The sequence below is a fragment of the Sciurus vulgaris genome, assembly GCF_902686455.1.
Source record: "Sciurus vulgaris genome assembly, chromosome: 10".
NCBI classification, from domain to species: Eukaryota; Metazoa; Chordata; class Mammalia; order Rodentia; family Sciuridae; genus Sciurus; species Sciurus vulgaris.
In genome coordinates, this window is record NC_136470.1 from 98,270,415 (window position 1) to 98,288,471 (window position 18,057).

The following is an 18,057-nucleotide window of genomic DNA, read 5'->3' on the forward strand; positions in this document are numbered from 1 at the left end:
TGTAAATTATATAACATAATATTGTAAATGATATATTTCAAATAATAAGAAAGTATCTTTTAAAAAATTCTTGATGGCTTTAATTTTAAAATCCATGATTTTTCCACTAATGGCACTCTAATTGCAAACATTATTTGGTCCAGAATGAACAGTACCCATCAATCTGATTTTCTAAGTAGTAAGTTTCAGTTTTCTAGAAGCCATGCTGTGGAATTGCCTCAGGACTTTGGGGCAATGTAAAAACATGTTGATACAGGTCACCCATCACAAGGCCCCAAGTCTGACTTAGAATCCTTTGAAATTCAAAGTATTTCTTTCTACCCTTTCTTCCCCTAAATAGCTTGGATTGACCTAACCCTACCTGAGGGACAAGTGAAAGGAGCTAATTGGATTGAATCAAAGGCTTAATGTTAAGTTCTGTTTCAAATGGCAACAGAGTAATTGGTATATTTCAAGAATACTGAGCTATGGAGTTGGCTTCTACAATTATGTGATTTGGGGCCAATTTAGTAAACTCTAAACCTCATCTTTCTAATCTGTAAAAGGGGAAACAAACAGTATCCTTCGCTTGTTTGTTTGGTGTTTGCACAAGAACAGAGGGCTGGGGACTCGAACCTGGGCCTCCAGCATGAGAGTCAGTCACTCTACTAGATGACCTATATGGTCGGCACCAAACAGTATCTTTAAAAGAGTTACAGAGAGAAAATGATTTAATAAGTCTGAATTATTTACTGGAGGACCTGTCACTCGGTAAACAGGTCAGTAAATGTCAGCTCTAATATAATTGTTTTATGCTTTATTAGACTTATATTATTTAATTCTTACTATTACCCTGTAAGTCTTCATTTTATAAATAATGGAATTTAAGTTTCAAAAGTTTATGATTAAGTTATGTGATTTTTAAGACTTGAGAGGTAGCATAAAGATGATCCATATATCCCTTAAGCAATCATGCTTTACAACTCATGAAGGAAGGAAAGCGAATGTCCATAAGCTCATGTACTACCTTCAATATCTAAAATTATGCCTGAGTTGATATGTGCCTGAGGATCCAGATTCCTTATTCTAAGTGAAATTAGCCCAAAGACAGGTTTTAGGCTATCTTAATTTTGAACCAAGATATTTTTCTTTACCTCATATTAGCTGTACATTCAGTAAATTGCATCAATAACTGACTAATTGGTAGGTTGCTGTGTGAGCAATTATCCAATTTGCACATTTAAGTGATGTTTATTTCAATTGTACTTGTCATGTCAATCTTTAGAAATTTAGCTCAAAAGTCCAGGAAGACAACATGAATTGGGGTCATATCATGCTTTACTGATATTAATTTATCTACCACAAACAAATAGAGCATAAATAAATTATTGCTTGTGATAAGCTATCTATAATAATATAAAGATCTCAAAATAGCTTCAGATTGTCTACTTCTTAGCTTTTTCCAGGTATATATGTATATAATGGAAAAACAAAAGACAAATGTCACTTTTCTACAAATATCAAAAGCTTAAACTGAACTTCACTGGATCATCTAGCCAACAATGACAGGTGGCAATAATTTATCCATGAAATTACAGAAGCCAAAATAATTATTTCAAGATCTGAATGAAAGAAAAATGATCCTAAAACCTAGCAGAATTATTATAATCACATAACAATGATCTCCCTCAACATTTAAACACTGGGCAAATATAAAGGGAAAAATTTGATTTCTGATCTGTTTTTGGGAAGGACATTTCATTTCAAATGGTTGCAATAGTGAATGTAAGATTTTTTTTCTCCTATGTGAGTCTTCCCCTCTCTATTCCTAATTTACCACCCTTTCTTTCATCTACCACATCTCACAAAAAAATAAATAAATAAACTATGAGGATCTTTTCTTTTCAACACACTGAATTATGAATTTTTCTCTCAAATATAAATTCCACTAGTTTTTATTTGTCAATATTATTACAGACTTATTTTCTAATTACTACATTTTAAATGTGAGTCTTTTAAATGACAAGTACATTTCATGTAATAAGTCACCTTGAAGTCATTTAAATTCTTTCAACATGTCTATATGAGGAGGTTCCAAATAAGTCAGATTTGTGTACAGAAAGATTATTCCCCCAGATATATTGCTTTGTTTTATTTATTAGAAAAATATAACACTTCAATAGGGCTTTAAAAATACATGATGTAAGTGGCTATGGATTTGAAGATAGAACATTGAACATATAAGCTCAGAGATGTAGAATTTCCTAAAATAGGAAACATTATTTACTTACAAAAAGTAACACAGAATAAATAATTCAAATGTAATAAGATACTTTATACTCTAAAAGTCATAACATATATGATAATTCATGACAATCTAAGCAGAAAATGCTTCTGAAATTTGCTTCTAGAACATTGTAAACAATGTACTTTCAAGTACATACATGTAGTAAGTTTCAATTTGCTGTTTTTTACTATAAGGCATTAATAAGTATTCCACATTTGAGACTTTCTTTTTAGATGGGAGCTTGCTGTTTTCCAGGTACTATTAAAACTTGTGGGCATGTTGCTTTTCCAGTTAAAATCATGGTGAAAAATATCAAATAGCATTTAACATTATTTACTTGAAATAATTATTTTCTTTAGAAGTAGAAAGGATTAAGACAAAATGGCACCTGAGAGAAGGTGACAGACAGCAGTGTGAACTACTGTGGACAGGATTTAGGAACTGAGATTTGAAAAAGAAAGTTAAGTATGTGGGAGTCATTAGGAACTAAGAAACCATAAGGTAGGCTCATATCTACCCCTCCCCTCATTTAACAGACTTGAGCAATCCATAGGAGCAAAACTTGAAAGTAAGTAGGAAAACAAAAACATAAACAAAGCACCACCACAATAACTAAGACTATTGGACAGAATTAAAAACAAGTATGAATGGTGTAACTATGGCAAAAAGAAATTGTTTCTCAACCATGGATAAATGCTAATGTTCATAACATTGCCAACTCCAAATCATAGTCAAGAAAGTCCATTATACATGGTTGCATCGGCCAGGTGTGGTGACGTATGCCTGTAATCCCAGCTGATCAGTAGGCTGGGGCAGGAGGATTTTGATTTCAAAACCAGCCTCCAGGAAAAGTGAGGCATTAAGCAACTCAGTGAGACCCTGCCTCTAAAAAAATACAAAATAGGGTTGGGGATGTGACTCCGTGGTTGAGTTCCCCTGAGTTCAATCCCAGCTACCAAAATAAATAAAAAATAAATATATAAATAAAATAACATATGTGTATAAATGACTTCATCATAACCATGTACACATCATAACAAGGACAGCAAATCCTGCTAAGGTCATTAGGTGTCCACCCACATGCAAACCTGTAGCTGTCTTCCAGATGAATCCCAGCTACTTTTCTCAGTGATATTATCACAAATGAGTAATGAAATTCTCCACCATGAAGAGATCTCAAAATAAATCAAAGAACCACACTAAATCTGGGGCTCACTTATCTGTATCTCCCACAGTCCCTATTGCAGTACCTTATTGAATGAATTTCTCTGTGTGAGTGAATCCAGCCAATGCATTTGACACTGGCCAACCTGAGAAATTTACCATTAGGTTAGAAACTTTAACTGACTTTTCATTTTTCACTGCAAAATCACTGTTGCAGTTCTCTAATTGAAAGGCTTCTTTGCAAACAAGAAGAGAAATGATTGGCAGTGTGATGACATGCACAGACTTCACCAACATGGAGATGTAAGGGGGACTTTGGAATGGAAGGCATACAGGTATCAATCGCAGCCTCTTGTACTGTTTTCTATTGCTTCAAGCTTCAGAGCACTAGGTTCCTTGCATATAAAATGGAAAGCAAATTATTGCCTGCTTTATCTACTTTACAGGAGACAGGGAGGTTTAAATAAGATGCACATGAAATGTTCTGCAGACTGTAAAGCATTAGCCAAATAAAAATAATAATTACTGTATCTTATAGCATAGAGGAAGAACTAACTATCTTACTATATGTATTCTGGCACTACTTCTAAACTTCTGATAGATCTATTCATTAAAGATAAAATTTTATTTTAATTGAAAACTAATCTTTAATGAACCTCTAAGTCATCAAAGTGTACAAAGCACATAATTCCTGCTTCTAACTTTTGTGTACTATTCTTTTCAAGAAGCTAACAAAAACACTTTAACCAGAAACCTAAGTATCTCTATAAACTGCATCTTTCCCAATTAATAAGGCCATATACTAGGTTCAAATCAATCTGGGAAATGAAAATTCCATCTCTTAAAAAGCATAAGAGTTTGCACAGGCAAATAAAGGTACATCTGGATCTTTCATATAAATTGTGAAAAGGATACATGATTTTTTTTGCCAATCTAAAAACATACCACTTAAAATATCTGAATCATTCCAGATAAATCATCTGTATGCAAATTAACAATACAGCATTGAGCGCAGCATTTATAAAATAATTTAGATCAACTTTGGCTGCCAAAATACACAAATAATTGTGGTAGCATACATGCAAAACAGATTTTCTATGTAATTCTGAATTTCTGGAGAAACAAATCCTATGCTTTCTACTGACAAAAGAAAAATGTGGATAAAACTATGTCTATCATAAATGGCAAATTTTTGCTGGCATAATTATTTGCATGCATATACTTTTGTCAAACCTGTTATCAATTATAGACATAAGCATTTTACAGATACAGAAAACAGTTTTGATGAAGCTCAGTAGGGAACAAATAACTAATTTCATTTTAAATGTTGCTTAAGTTTCTTTTTTCAAACAAAGTAACTCTAAAGTATGAAAAAATATGTGCTATCTCATGATCAAAATTAAAATGAGTTGCTAGCCTCATATGACACAGACTGAACATTCATCCACATTACAAAACCATTAAGCTATTTAAGAATATGGAAATATTTCCATAGTTCAAGTGGAGACAAAAAAAAAGCATCAGGTTAAATTCTTGGATAGAATTCTTTCTGCTGCCAGATGGCTGATTACAACCAGGCAAAAGTCTAGTTCCAGGGCAAGCCTAAGGAAAAGAGGAATACTTGTCTTCTAAGCATCAGGCTTCCCTTTTACAAGTACTCATCTTATATCCAGGATTTTACCTCCAACACTCCTGCTACATATACTTCACCCACTCTACCGACATTTTGCCTTTGGGATATTGCTGATGACTGCTTGTTCCAAGGATGCAATGACGAGGTTGGGGGTTGGGGGTGTTCACTGAGCATTACTCTCGCTGACTCTATGCTAGTTCTGTGTTTTTTATTATTAAATTAATTACTTTAGTGAATAAAGGTGAGAAAATGTTGGCATAGGGATCTGAACATATTACCCCCATTGGTTTTCAATAAATCATGCAGCTTCCTTGAAAAGATAACATTACATCCTGTGGAGATTTTTTTTGTTTCATTGAAAGAGAAAGAAAATATTCTAAAACGCAAAACTAAAACATTGAAGTTTACTTTTTCAGGACTAAAAAAATCGGGGACAGGGGTCCTTGCTGATCCCTTCTGAACTGTAGAACTTGAGGCAAGAGGTTGGCCCTCAGGACCTGCAGCTCTGTATCCTGCAGGTGTAAAGAATGGTGGTGGTAACCTTCCAGACTCTTACGTATCATTCCCTTCTCTTGCTAGTTTCTCAGGGTGGGAGGATGGAAAGTTAAAATTAACTGCTTTACTGACTCCTCCTGGGTTTTACTAAGAATCTATGATTCACTTTTTTATTCATTAATTCATGGGGTACCATCATATCCAATCCTGTCCCAGCCCCTCTCACTGACTGCACAGGCAGCCCTGCCACCATCTACTCAAAATATTTTGCCTCTGTCTGTGCTTAACAAAGGCACTTTACCTTGTGTTCTCTGAGTTTTAGTACTTAAACCCAAGCACTTTGGTAGCCAAATGATCTTCAAATATTGGGATTTCTCCTCCTGAGTCAAATTGATCATAAGTCACAATAATAATAATGGCCACAAAGTTCTGTTACCTTCAAGGAGTTTGGAATCTAATAAGAAAAGCCAGACATGCAGAAGACAGTTAATTATATTTTGATAATGCTAAAAGAGAAATAGACTGGAGGTCTCATAGGAGCACAAGGAAGAGAACTCTCTCTCTCTCTCTCTCTCTCTCTTTCTCTCAGATGGCTTGGGACATCAGGAAACACATAAAAGAAACTGTCAGGAATCTTGAAAAATAGAGGAGTTTTCCAAGAAAACACTATTGAGAGGAGGCTCTAAGAAGAAAGAACACTGCAAGGAGACCTGAGAGGTCAGGGCAGGTATAAGAACTAATAGCTCACTGTAGCTGTGAGACTGGGAAGCAGAGCAGAGCAAATACTGTGGATATTCACTGTACCCGTTTAATTTCAAAATTCACCTACTTTTCTGCCTTCATCTACCAATGTCTCCCTGTGCAAAGCAGTTCTCTGCTGGCTACATATATTTGGGCACAAGAGGATAGGATTAATTTAATAGTTTCATCTTAATTCAGCTCTGAGCTTTCTCAATTTAACTAAATAATTTTAATGCTCTTTGGCACCAGGCTTTGGAAAAAAATTTTTTTAAAGCTGTTATAAAAATAATGATATCACCAAAGAGTTTGCATAGTAAATCAGTATTCCAGTAGATGGAGCAGAGGTGACATCAGAATAGCTGAACATTGTTGGTCCAGAATATATAGCAGAAGTCTAGACACTCAGCAGAGCCACAAAATGGAAAAATAAAAAAACACATTTGAGAGCAAAGACTGAACATTACTGAATACTGCTTGGCTAACCACCTCATTTGGACTCAGAAAATTTCACATCCTATTCAAATGGAAGGGGACAAACAACCTTAGGCAAATACCAAAATGATTCCTTAAAGAAACATTTATATTTTAGAATAAAAAGCTGTAATTTCGATTTGTTTAAAAGTCCCACTGTGGTGTTTCACAATCATTCCACATGACACAGATGAGGCTAAAATTCTTAGTGGAGTCTCTAAGTATGTGGCTACTTCAGTCTCCTGCTGGTCTAATGTGTGTATTTCTTCCCTCCCAGACTGTTCATGAATTGTGTGATTGCCTGATACGGAATTATGAAGAAATAGATCAATAAACACAGTAGGCTTCTGGTTTAAAGTCCTTGGCTACACAATGGCCCTATGAATAAAGTTACTGCTTAGAAATTGCAACAGCCAAGAGCTGGCATGCAGATCCATATTTGGGACATACTGACAAACAGAATTACTGACATTAGAAGGTAAATATGGAGAAGAAGCTATTCTGATATCTGTTACCTAGCAGTTAATGTTTAAAATTTGATTACGTCCCTTAGGCATTATTGAGGTCATGGATGAACTATTCAATCTGTCATTTCATACAGTAAATATTATATGGAAATAATTTCGAACAGTGATTGAAAAAAATGTCTTTTTCTTTTTCCTTAATAAGTCACTATGCCTTGCTCTGTCTGTTAAGTTCTTTGGCAATATGCAGAACTGGATTATTCAACAGACTACGTATGTGTTTAGTAGAGGAATGAAATAAAGACAGTTCAAAATTTCTTATTAAAAATATATTTAGTATGTCACAAAAATGTATTAAAGTGGTCATCAAGTAGAAAACAGAACATCATTGGATCCTATCATAAGATTTCTGATCCAGTCATATAACTCAGAATCTTAACTCAATGGTTAAAGATGTGGATTAAGTTAAACCTTAGCTTTGCTACAATCTAGTTATACAAAGTGAGTCAATTATTATTTCCTACTCTCAGTTTCCTCATTCAAAATGAAAATAATAAAATATCTCCCAAAGACACTGAGGACAAAGTGACATAAATTTTACATATATATAGCTATGGTTTGGATGTGAGCTAGCTCCCAAAAGCTCAATTGTGAGACAATGCAAGAAGGTTCAGAGGAGAAATGATTGGTTTGTGAGAGTCTTAACCCAATCAGTGAATTAATCCCCTGATAGGGATTAACTGAGTAGTAACTGAAGTGGTAGGGTGTGGCTTTGGGTATATATTTGTATCTAGCGAGTGGAGTCTCCCTCTGCTCTCTGATCATGATGTGAGCCACTTCCCTCTGCCACACTCTTCTACCATGTTGTTCTTGTCTCACCAGAAGCTCTGAGGAGTGGAGCCTGCTATTTGTGGATTGAGACCTCTGAAACCATGAGCCCTCAAATAAACTCTTTCTCCTTAAAAATTATTCTGGCCTGGTCCTTTAGTCATTGCAGTGATATATGTCTATATAAACTTTAGTTTTCATTACTAATGAATGTTAAATCTCCTGAGAGGTACAAGACTAAAAGAAAACATTAAAATTGCAATCAAAGGTGAGTTCTAAGATCTTCTGATGGAATTCATATACCAACCTGCCCATCCTGAAACATAAAATAAAATTAAATATTTTAGTGTTGAGCAATCAAATAAAAATTTCCAGTCCTAAAAAAAGTTCTGAAATTTTGCATACATGCAGATACACTGTTATTATTTCATACTCAATCTTCATTCCCAAAGGAATCATACTTTCCAATAATTTAAACATTAAATAATTTCTGAATTAGAACTTAAAAATATTTTATTACCCTTCATAAATCAACATTTTAATACCTCTACATAGCCTTCCTGATATAAATTTTAAAAACATACATAATACTTAAAGAAAATATAAAACAAACCCATTTTCCAAATGTTTCCAGTCTCATTATAATTCCTACCAAGATAATAACCATTTTATTACCTTGAAAAAAGATACAATACTTAGCAGAGGCTTCCACAGATGAAATTAAATGTCACCAACTTGGGTAGCTCAGGCTACCATAACACAATGCCATAGTCTGGTTGACTTAAACAAAGGGAATTAACTTCTTACAGTTCTGGAGGATGGGTCTAAGGTCAGGGTGTCAGCGTGGTCAAGCTCTGCCGGAGGGCATGTTTTGTGGTTTACAGAATGCCACTTTCCTGTTACATCCTTTCATGAAAGAGTGAGAACAAGAGCGAGAAGCAGGGAGAGAAAACTGTTCTCTGCTGTCTCTTTTTATGAGGGCACTAATGCCATCATCTACGCTTCACTCTCACGGTCTCATCTAAGCCTAATTATGTCCCCAAAGAGAAAGGTGAATTTGTGCAAGGAAGGGCCAGTTCAGTTCATAGCTAAACAAGGATGATAACTGGCTAGGGGAGGTTGACAAGTCTAAACTTTCTCACACATGACACTTTTCATCTTGCCATCCTGCCACCCAGGCCTTCTTGAAGACTCTCAAGTTGCTTAGCTCTCCGGTCATTCAGAGCACTCCTGTTTATAAAAAGTGTAAGTTTGGGATGCAGTAAACTAAAAAACAATTAAAACCATAAGTATAAAATTTAAAAACAAATTTAGGGGTTATAAGGAGGAAGAGAATCTGTAACTTAATCCTCATTGTATTTTGAGTAAAATCTTTAGGGAAAAAGAGGAACAATAAGAAAGCAAATATATTACAAATTATTAGAGACACATACATAAACAAAACTGATACAAAAGTGTGTAAATTGTAATTATACATCACAAGTCTTATTATATGTATAGAAAAAGTTAATATCAGACTACATACAATTAAATGTAAAAAGAGACTTTCCATGACCTGACTCACTTTAATTACTATTATTACATTAAAATGTTTTGTTCCAGCAAAGAATGTCATGTTGCTTGCTTTATGCCATACATGTGACTAATTTTTAGCATGAACTCTTTAATTCTCATTCCTATAAAATGCAGTTCTTAAAAATTAAACAGGTTACTTAGGGAAAATTTCTCATTATTAAATATTTTATCCATAAAAATAATGAAATAAATAAATTATGCAAATATCTTCAAGATTTAGGAGAGGAATGACACAGTAAAGGAAAGCAGAATAACTTGTTAAAGAAAAGATAATGAGAAAACAAAAATAGAATAAATGCATGCAAAAGTTGGTCATTTGAATGAAAAAAATCACTGGTAGGCTTTTTTTTTAAAGAAAGGAGTAAAAATGGAATAAATAAGCAAAAATGAATGACAAATAATGAATGAAAAATAACCACAAAGTCCATTTAAAAGAATTTTAATCAACTATTTTGCTACACTATGCAAATAAATTTGAAATACAGACAAAATGGGTAATTTTCTAAGAAAACATAATTCACCAAAACTGACCTCAGAAACATAGAATATCTAAACACTAAACTATATAGAAGAATTGGAGAAATTTTTCCATAGAAATAAAAAAGCAGTAATTGTAAATAGTTCTCATGAGGAATTGAAAAAAAATTAAAGATCAGATTTAATGCTTCTAAAATATTTTCCAGGATATGAGCTAAGAAAAGATAACTTTATGTTCCAACAAAGAATATACACACACAGTCAGGCACAGTGGCATGCACCTGTAATTTCAGTGACTGGGGAAGTTCAGGCAGGAAGATCACAAGTTCCAGACCAGTCTTGGCAAGGTAGTGGGACCCTGCCTCAAAATAAATAAAAAAGGCTGGGAACATTACTAAGTGGTAAAGTGACACTGGGTTCAATTCTCATTACCTCAAATAAAATTAAAATACAAAAGCAGGATTATACACATACAACCCACATACCCAAGTACTCATGTCATGACATACGGATGCCTATCAAGGCAAATAAAATATTAGTGCATGAAATTCAGGTAAAAATAAAAGGAATCATATTCAATCATAATCAAGTGAGATTTATCCAAATATTTTATAAATTTATATTAGGCCATCCATCAATAAAATTTTATGGTATGAGTAGATCTCAGAAAAATGCTATTTTATTCCTTTTATAGATGCTGAAAAGCCATTTGCTAATCTAATAACCATTTTCAATTAAAATACTCAATAAAATAGAACTAGAAGTCAATCTTTTTTCAGGGTATACTATGTTTAGCTTAGCCCAAAAGTCAGTCACATGCTTAAATGAGCAACACTAAAAGCCTTTAATAAAATCAGACACAAGACAAAAAATCACTATCATCAGAATTATTTGACATTATACTAAAGATACTAGTAAAGAAAAGAAACAAGAGAAAGAATGTGTGTGTGTGTGTGTGCGTGTGTTTGTGTGTGTGTGTGTGTGTGTGAATGAAAGGAAAAACTAAAATTATGACTACTTGAAAACAACCTAAAAATATAATTTTCTTTATAAAACATTTAAGAGAATCAACTTTCTTTTGGCACATAGAGCTGACTGGAATCAAACAAACTGAGGGGGAAAATATAGTTTGAGGAGAGCTGTAGTTACAGAAGTTGCAAAAAGACTAACTGGATGAGATATTAATATTGTTAAGCTCCCAACTTTCTATGGGCAGGAGCACTTTCTCAGCCACCCATGAGTAGATATTCTCCAATGCTTTCTTTATGTACCTAAGGAGGAAAATGGAAATGGAAGATTCTTCAAGAGAGTTAGAGCCAAAATCCATGAGTTATAACCAAGAATAAAATAAGGAATTTTCTTATCTTTTGGTTAGTAGAATGGTAATATTACTCAGATGGATTTCAGAATTTCTAAAGAAATTAGAAATGTACACCTGATTTATGGCACTCATTCTTCTCCTTTTTAAATGGCAGTGACTATTGCCACATGGAAACAACTGAAAATAGTATGGATATTTGCATGTACACATACTTTTATAGATGCACATGAAACTAATTAGAGTGATTACTGGCTTCTTAGCCTTGTGGAAACCTTTAATGAAATAGGCTTTTCTCTGTATTTTTGAGTATTTTTAACTTTTAAAACGATGGGAAGGTAATTCATGTTATTTCATAGGACTTAATGAATTACTGGAAAAAGGTTAAGAGAAAGTGATTTAATATGATGATTCCCATGTTTCTTGTTTAATGAATTGAGTGCAATATGGCAAGACAGAACATATATTTTTAGTATAGACGCAGGAAAGAAAAGCCTGTTTTAGGTATGTTGAGTACCAATTATATCTGAAGGTATCCACTGGTCTTTGGGTCAAATTTGCTTGTCACTGTTCAGATTTTACCAAACAAAACAAAACAAAACAAAAACCTTATATTATGTAGAATGAAATGAGAGGAAGGCGGGTATGAAAGATGGTGGACTGAGACAGACATCCTTACCCTATGTACATGTATGAATATGGTATGAATCTACATCATGTACCATAGATAAGAAATGATGTACCCCATTTGTGTACAATGAATCAAAATGCAGTCTGTAAAAAAAATAAATAAATAAATAAATAAATAATGATTAAAAAAATCCAAAACAAGAAAAAATATACTGGGAAACCCCATTGTGGAATGCAAAACATTTCAGTTTTCAGCAATGGGTGCAAAACTTTAGGGAGAAATTACAAAACACATGCAGCCCCAAAAATTGAGGCTGAAAGAAACACTCTAGTTTCTAATTCTAACATGCATAAATATCTGCCACTGCTAAGAAGTAAAATCCTAAGTAGTCAAATGATTTTGTTGGCAAGATATTTTGATATTAACCCATCAGGCTGATACCAGGAACTAGTGAAATATGAGCTTGATAAGAATAGAGCTGCAAATCAAGGTGGACTATATGTTTGACTACATTCAGTTTTACCATTACATTAAAGAAGGATGACCTACAGCTGCAGGCAGTTCAGAGAGGTATTATGGGAAAAGTAATCAAAGAATTAAAATATCCTACTGCATTGTGAGACAAAGAAAATATCATTGCTACTTTGCATGAAATATTAGCACATTTACATTCTTTTTATAATCTCATAGTTATCCTTATAATCCACAATGATATTGTCTATAAAATGTAAACATTCAACAAAAATTAAGAATAGTTAAATAAATTCAGATATAAGATAACAGAAAAAAGACTTATTAAAGTATTGTTATATTTTTCTCAACATATTATTTCTTTAAGTAGTACTCCTATTAATTTCTACCTCTAACTAAACCCAGTGTAATTTGTTCAAATAGGAACAATTACATAACAGAAAAGCAAATAATATGAAATATTATAGCAACTAAATAATAGCAACTAAATATTCATTTTTCATACTTAATGATAAAGTTAAAAATGCACATGTACATAATTGTTTATAACATATTATTTTATGTTATGTTGGCTTTTTTGTTCTGGCATGGTATGAATTTCAAAAAGATTGATAACCTTAGCCTTTGGACCTGAAGTTGGAAATTGATCTAAATAATTAGGAGTTAAAATATCACCTCACTTTTGTGCTACTTTTTACATGCTTTCATTATGTAATATCACACTTCATTATAATTATTTGTAGCAGCACTAAAGGTGAATATTTTGAAAGAAAATCTGCAGCATATTTATCTTTGTTCCTTTACTGATATCATATATAGCATTCAATTTGCCAAAATATTTGTATGGAATCATCTTTGAAAATTTTTAGAGCAGTGTATGAAGACTAAGGGAATCAAGAAAATGAGTTTTGTAGCAGCACAAACAACTTTCTATTTAAAAAAGGTGAACACTCAACTTGAAAAAAATCAATTTTAGAAATCATTCTATTGGTAAGAAAAATAGAAAAAGAGGTTCCAAGAACAAGAAGGTACTTCATGCTAGGCATGGTGGCATAAACCTGTAATGCCAGAGGCTCACGAGGCCCTGGCAGGAGAATTGCAAGTTCAAAGCTGGACTCAACCACATGGTGAGACCCTAAGCAACTTAATGAGAAAAAAACAAAGAAAGTACTTCATTTCATAAACACAAAAGTATGAAAATCACATGATGTAAATTAAGAGATTATATGTCACATTTGCAAAGAAATGTTACAATTTTATTCCACTTGCATAAGAGAATGAAAGTGATTTGTGTAAAGACAATTTTCAGAATCAAGTACTCAATTGCTGCCAAATTGATTAATATAGTTAAAAGTAGATATCATTGAAATTTATATCAAAAACTAATGTGATGAACTTTTAAAACTTGCAAAATTAGGCAGCTAATTATATATTATATATATATACACTATATATATATGTAAATAAAGTCAAAAGTTAATGAGTTGGGTTCTTTCCCTTTAAAATACCATTAGATTATAATGGCTGGTTTTTATTCATTATATGGATGTTGTCCTTTTTTATCTTTAGAAGGAAAACTTACAAGTTTGTCTCCTGCAAGGCACATATTCTTAAAAAATATACAGATATAGATATATATAGTAATGAAATATAATCTCAGATTCAAGAGGTTTATGGTAATACAAAAATTAATATTGTGCCAAAAATAGTACAATAAAATGCAAATATTTATTGTCTTTAAATAATTGTTACAGAAGTATAAGATACTGATTTTAAACAAATAGACTGTGATTCTTCTAACAAAGCTAATCTCATGATGAGTAGATAATGAGAAAACCATTTTTAGATGAAATTATATTGGGGTGGGTACATTTAAGGACAAAAATTGAAAAGTACCTCAAGGTTTCTGTAATGAGTTTTTTCCCATTTAAAACTTGTATGAGAATTAAAGTATCAGATTCATTTAAATCCATTGGGTCAGAAATGTACAGATCCTGAGTGTTTTACAAATGGTGTATGGTACCAGGTTTTATTTCTTCATGGAATTGTTCCCATTAGATCATTTAACACACCTTTTTAAAAATTAATTTTGTACCCTCAACAAAGACTGTCTCTTAAGGAAAATAAAATAGCAAATAGTAAATTCTGGGATAAATTGCATTTACTAAGCAGTTATGGGAGATCCTTCTCAAGAAAAATAAAAATTGTGATAATTGCATCTGTCCTGCTTTAAAGGGTTCCAGAAAGTGGTGTCAAATCTCAGGCAGCATAAAGTGTCTCTAACTAGCCTCAGCATACAGTCAATCAATAATATGTGATCCCTAATTACTTTTGTAGTGTGTCACTGTTTAACACAATCAAATCTAATTGACCAGAAAATTTTGGTTGGATTGTACTAAGCTATGGCTAAGTTTTTACTGTTATTATTCTGGTTTCTTTGTGAACGTCTCAACTTTACTGCATCATTAAACTCTAAACTAGATTTTGATAATAAGAATATTTTACGAAATTTTTCAAACAACTGCAATATTCAAACAGGAGCTAGTGCACTCTAAAATCCATTGCCATATCTTTTAAAAAAGAATTTAATTCATACCCATTTTTTCTGGGTTATTAAAACAATGGCAATTTGATTTTAATTAAACACTTCATTTGAAAGCCATGACAGTAAATGTCAAGTGCTAAAGGTGAACATATATTAAGTGAATATCAGAACATCTTTCATACAATGGAAGGAATTCAAAATATAAGTTCATAGTTTCAGAACCTATGAAAAAGAAAGGTGTCAATTAAATACATCATTTAGATGTTTGCATTAGCTCATTTTCCTGTTGGAAATCAGTGAGTTAAACAAGGGATTAGACATTCCTGCCATTAATTATGTATGCATGAGATAAGAAACAAATAATTAGGTTTGTTTTATATATGTCTACTTTGTCCATGTACTTTGTGTCATGAAAGCATTGAATGTAAACATGTGAATTTATTCCTTAAGGAGAATAAAAATGCTTACTTATTCTTCTAATTTATTTTTTATAAATTTCTTCTATAAAACAAAATCACAGGATACAGGGGGCATCACTAGAAAACCTCTTCACATAGCTGTACCTTAACTGCTAACATTTTTACGTCTATGTTTATTTTTATTTTCTAGAATATGTGGAGTCTTTAGAGGATATAACACAACTTAAAAACAAAAGAGCTGAGAGTTTTTTACTAATATAAAATATTGTGGGTCAGTCCAGGTGCAGATGTAATCAGTTCTGATCAGTTTGAGTATTGATATTTAAGTTCTTCAGCTTTAACGTGGCTGTGAAGGAAATGGTCAGCCAGCACTCAAAACTGTATTAACATAGGTGGACTAAAACATCTATTGTCAAACCCTTCCAAAATGTTATTTTTGGTATAGCTCAGTAGAATACTGAGCATGAACAAGCCCTGAGTTCAATCCCTAGCCAATACCACCTCCTGCCACCAAAAAAAAAAAAAAAAAAAAAGATAGAGGGAAGGAAAGAAAGAAAATAAAAATATGAGGCTGGGGTTGCACTCAGTGCTAGAGAGCATGCACAGGGTCCTACGTTCAATTTTCTCACCACAAAAACTAATGTAATTTGGTGGTAATGGTAGTAATGGTTTCTACTACCACATGGAAAAACCACCTAAAAGACACAGCATCAGGCACCATGCCCATTCTCAAAATGGATCATAAGTGAAGTAACCTTGATTCTGTCTATAAGTGTATATATTCATGACATTAAAAGGCATAGGAATAACAAAGATAAGAAGAAACATTTGGAAGGGTGCTACTGAGAGTACAAAGATCCCGGTACCTTCTACTATCCCTTTATCATTAGGATAACACATTGACTTCTGAAAATCCTGGGTTCCATTTTCTTGTCCACATAAATTCAGATTTAAATTGAGCCAAAGAAAATAGACAAGACCCCAAGGATATATTGACTTGGCCTACTTCCCATCTTCCACTAGGCCTGGTGCCTAATTGCCATTAGCTTCTGATAAAATGCACTTATAATCTCAGTTAAGGTACAGATTTGAAAGGCAGTAACAAGTGATAAAAATGAATAAAAATATGTGATTGATGTAAAAAAAGGAAAATAAAGAAAATCAGAGGAGTAACATTTGATGAAGCTAGAAAATTATGCTAGGAAATAAGGATTAAAACTATTGATTTTACATTTTCTATATGGAATAAGGTTTCAATTCAAATATTAGCTGATGTTAATAAAAATAAACTAGAACTTTTAGGGACTTCTTAAAGAATCACAAAACTAGTCTCAAACAAGTGGTATGACTTTCTTTCTTTAGGGGGTCATAAGATTTTTTAGTGAAAATATCAGTTGGGAGTGAATAGGTAATTTACAGGTTAGGGCTTATTCTTAGTCACTACATGAGATTGGAAGTTCTCATTTCAGGTGAATAAATAAAAATAAAGAAAAGAAACCTCGGAAGAAATATTATACTGAAGAATCAGGTAGTATGAATTTACATGGTTAAAAATCACGCTTTTTTCCATTTCCACTATAATATTCAGAGACATTCAAACAAAAATTATTTGTATTTTACTCATTTATAATAACCAGAAAAGGAACACATATAAGTGCTCAATGGATGTGAGGCAATAAGTGCTTTACATAATAATACAATTTTATAGCCTTATAGCCTTATGTTTAGTTGGAAATGATCTTAGAATTTATTCAATCCAAAGTCCAAAAAACAACCCACTTCCTCCTCCACCCCTTCTTAACTTCTTCTCCAATTAACTACTTAATGGAGTTTAAAATATCTGAACCTGAATGGCTTTATAAGGGGCACAGCCTCTTTCCCCCAGATATTTCCTAAAGTTGCATTATCTTTCTCACCCTTCAGGGCACAGGAACTTGCTACCTTTCCCTGATCAAATCTAACCTCTTAAATTAGGGAGTAAGAGAATTCTAAGGTTAAATAATTCAACTGAGTCCCTAAAGTATGCCGATGGTCATGCTGGGTCCTTTCTTGGTTCTGTGCTGTCTTTATGGCCTTTGCATTATCCACACCATGTCAAATTTCATACAAAGTAAACTTGAACAAGCATCTGAACATTGATGATAGCTAGTGCCCTACAGAAAGTATTATCATCCCACAGTAGCATCTTCCCCTACCAACAACTGCAGTGCTCCAAGAATAGCTATAAACTTTCCTTACATGACTTCGAACTCCAGGGAACACATGGTAGTCCACCGCCTACCTGTGGCCATACAGAAAGAAATCTTCTAAAACTCCAATAAGTCTATCTATACCTGAGAAAAGAAGTAATAACTGATATACAATCAACACTGTATTGTGGTATAGGTTGCATTGTTGTGGTAAGTTTTAGATAAAATCAGTGGCAAACTTAAACAATAAAAAAGAGAGAGCCTAATTAAATTAGTTCTAATGACATTTATAATTAAATAAAAAAGAACTGGTACATACAAAGTCAAAGAGATTATACCAATTTTAGGAGTCACACAGAAACTGATATAC

General features: G+C 32.9%; 1 protein-coding gene across 6 annotated transcripts in view; it reads right to left on the reverse strand.

Annotated features, from left to right (window-relative positions):
* NAALADL2 (N-acetylated alpha-linked acidic dipeptidase like 2) overlaps positions 1–18,057 on the reverse strand; it is a 1,337,824-nt gene that overhangs the window by 995,363 nt on the left and 324,404 nt on the right. The window lies entirely within an intron of this gene.